Raw genomic sequence first — 2,811 nt, forward strand, 5'->3', positions numbered from 1 at the left:
GGGTTGCTGATTGTGGGCTGAGGGCAGGTACTCCCAGATGGTCATTCTCTGAATTCGGTCCAGTGGCTCGTTTAACATAGCAAGGCTCGCCGAACTTGAGGGCTCTAGGCCAAATTCCGTCGTAATGGGGCGGGGGGGGGGGCAGTCTGTGCCCTAGTCGATCCTTGGTTTCCGCAGGCTGAGCTAAGCTCGGGGTACGGGACCGGATCCTTGAGGGGCTCCGGATTATCCCCGGAGACAGAGGACGGGTGAGGGAGTCCTGGACTAGGGGGTGTCCGGATAGCCGAACTATCATCATCAGCCGGACTCCAAGACTATGAAGATACAAGATTGAAGATTTCGTCCCGTGTCCGGATGGGACTTTCCTTGGCGTGGAAGGCAAGCTTGGCGATACGGATATGTAGATCTCCTACCATTGTAACCGACTCTATGTAACCCTAGCCCTCTCCGATATCTATATAAACCGGATGGCTTTAGTCCATAGGACGAACAACAATCATATCATAGGCTAGCTTCTAGGGTTTAGCCTCCTTGATCTCGTGGTAGATCTACTCTTGTAACACACATCATCAATATTAATCAAGCAGGACGTAGGGTTTTACCTCCATCAAGAGGGCCCGAACCTGGGTAAAATATCGTGTCCCTTGTCTCCTGTTACCATCCGCCTAGACGCACAGTTCGGGACCCCCTACCCGAGATCCGCCGGTTTTGACACCGACATTGGTGCTTTCATTGAGAGTTCCTCTGTATCGTCACCGATAGGCTCGATGGCTTCTTCGATCATCATCAACGACGCAGTCCAGGGTGAGACCTTCCTCCCCGGACAGATCTTTGTATTCGGCGGCTTTGCACTGCGGGCCAATTCGCTTGGCCATCTGGAGCAGATCGAAAGCTATGCCCCTGGCCGTCAGGTCAGATTTGGAAGTTTGAACTTCACGGCTGACATCCGCGGGACTTGATCTTCGATGGATTCGAGCCACAGCCAAGCGCGCCGCACTGTCACGACGGACATGATCTAGCTCTACAGCGGGACAGTACCCTAGAGGCCGCACTCGAGCCCGCTCCGATCTTCAATTCAGAGCCGGCTGCGCAGATCGAGGATGGATGGCTAGACGCCGCCTCGGGGGTTGCAACCTCTACGGCGATAGAGCCGAACACTGACCTTGTCCCTCATGAAGCTCGTGACTTCGAGGTGCCGGACTCCTTGCCGGACTCCGAACCTCCCGCGCCCCCTCCAATCGAATCCGATTGGGCGCCGGTCATCGAGTTCACCGCAGCGGACATCTTTCAACACTCACCTTTCGGCGACATCTTGAGTTCGCTAAAGTATCTCTCCTTATCAGGAGAGCCCTGGCCGGACTGCGGTCAGGACGGTTGGGATGCGGATGACGAAGAAATTCAACGCCCACCCACCACCCACTTAGTAGCCACTGTCGACGATCTAACCGACATGCTAGACTTCGACTCCAAAGACACCGACGGTATGGACGACGATGTCGGAGACGACCAAGAACCAGCACCTATTGGGCACTGGAAAGCCACCTCATCATATGACATATACATGGTGGATATCCCAAAGGATGGGAATGGCGAAGGAACAGCGGAGGATGACCCCTCCAAGAAACAGCTCAAGCGCCGGTGTCAGCGGCGCCGCTCTAAATCCCGCCACAGCAAGAATGAAGATTCCGGCACTGGAAATAATAACACACCAGACAGTGCCGAAGACAACCCACTCCAGCAAGATTCAGCGCAGGAGGACGGAGACGCCAGCCCTCATGAGAGAGCGGCAGAAGAAGAGGTAGAGGACTATATGCCTCCCTCCGGAGACGAGGCAAGCCTCAACAATGACGAATTCGTCGTGCCTGAGGATCCCATCGAACAAGAGCGTTTTAAATGCAGGCTTATGGCCACGGCAAACAGCCTCAAGAAAAAGCAGCAACAGCTTAGAGCTGATCAAGATCTGCTAGCCGACAGATGGACTGAAGTCCTCGTGGCCGAAAAGCATGAGCTCGAACGCCCCTCCAAAAGCTACCCTAAATGCAAGCTGCTCCCCCGATTAGAGGAGGAGGCATATGAACCTGCATCACCAGCAGACAATACGGCTGACCGACCACCCCGTGGTCGCGACAGAGAGGCCCCTAGGCCCTTCACTAGAACCGTACCCCGGCATCGCTCGAAAAGCACAAGGCCACAGGGGAACGCTCCGGACTTGCGAGATATATTGGAGGATAAGGCAAGACAATCAAGATCGATCTATGGATCGCGTGGGCGCCCCATGATACGTGACGGCAACCGTCGCGTCAGACACAGTAAGTCTGGCCGGGCCGAACAAAATAGACAAAGCTCTTTTGAGCTCCGTCGTGATATCGCCCAGTACAGAGGCGCCGCACATCCACTATGCTTCACAGATGAAGTAATGGATCATCAAATCCCCGAAGGGTTTAAACCCGTGAATATTGAATCTTACGATGGCACAACAGACCCGGCGGTTTGGATCGAAGACTATCTCCTCCACATCCACATGGCCCGCGGTGACGATCTTCACGCCATCAAATATCTCCCACTCAAACTTAAAGGACCAGCCCGGCATTGGCTTAACAGCTTGCCAGCAGAGTCAATCGGGAGTTGGGAAGACCTGGAAGCCACATTCCTTGATAACTTCCAAGGCACGTATGTGCGACCACCAGACGCTGATGACCTAAGCCACATAATTCAGCAGCCAGACAATTGTAGACACGGTTCCTAATTAAGAAAAACCAAATCGTCGACTGTCCGGATGCGGAGGCCCTCGTGGCCTTTAAGCATAACATC

This window comes from Triticum dicoccoides, chromosome 2B (assembly GCF_002162155.2).
Source record: "Triticum dicoccoides isolate Atlit2015 ecotype Zavitan chromosome 2B, WEW_v2.0, whole genome shotgun sequence".
In the NCBI taxonomy this organism is placed as follows: Eukaryota; Viridiplantae; Streptophyta; class Magnoliopsida; order Poales; family Poaceae; genus Triticum; species Triticum dicoccoides.